This window comes from Crocodylus porosus, unplaced genomic scaffold, assembly GCF_001723895.1.
Source record: "Crocodylus porosus isolate Cpor-Errol unplaced genomic scaffold, CroPor_comp1, whole genome shotgun sequence".
Taxonomy (NCBI): domain Eukaryota; kingdom Metazoa; phylum Chordata; order Crocodylia; family Crocodylidae; genus Crocodylus; species Crocodylus porosus.
Genome location: NW_017728950.1, coordinates 9452423 through 9453236, shown reverse-complemented (window position 1 = coordinate 9453236; position 814 = coordinate 9452423).

The following is an 814-nucleotide window of genomic DNA, read 5'->3' as shown; positions in this document are numbered from 1 at the left end:
CTTCTCCTTAAGGAGTGACCACTCTCCTTGGATACCTGGCTCCCCTCCCCTCCGGGACCTCAGTGCTTCTCCGGCTATTCTCCTTAGCTCATTGAAGTCCACCCTTCTGAAATCTAGGGCTGCTACCTTGCTGTAGGCCTTTGCCACACTGCGCTGGATGATGAATTCCAGCAGGCGATGATCACTGTCGTGCAGGTGGTCAAGCACCTGCAGCCCCCTCACCAGGTCATCTCCCGTGGCCAGCACCAGGTCCAACATGACATCTCCCCTGGTGGGGCTGTGCTCCTCCTGGGTTAGATGGAGGTCCTGCATTCTGGCTAGGAACCTACATGAGCGGTCAGACCTGGCTGACTGCTATTCCCAGCAGTTGTCCAGAAAGTTCAGATCCCCCATGATGACCACATCCTTTGACTTTACTACCTCCGTAAGCTGACTTAAGAATTTCTGGTCGAGATCTTCCCCCTGGTTGGGAGGTCTGTAGTAGACCCCCACCGTTAAGTCTCTTTCCCCTCAACTGCATTGTATTCTAACCCAAAGCACTTCAGATTGCCCCTCCTCTGATTCTTTGTTAATTGACAAGGATGTGTACTCCTCCTTAATATAGAGTGCCACGCCTGCACCTTTCCTTCCTATCCTGTCCCTCCTGTACAGCCTATAGCACTTAACATTCACTGCCCAGTCATGCACTGAGTGCCACCACGTTTCAGTGATCCCCACTATGTCTGGGTTGGTGTCAGCTAGCAGGAGGGTGAGTTCCTCCTGCTTGTTTCCCATACTATGAGCGTTTGTGTAGAGGCATTTGAGGCCTCCTGTG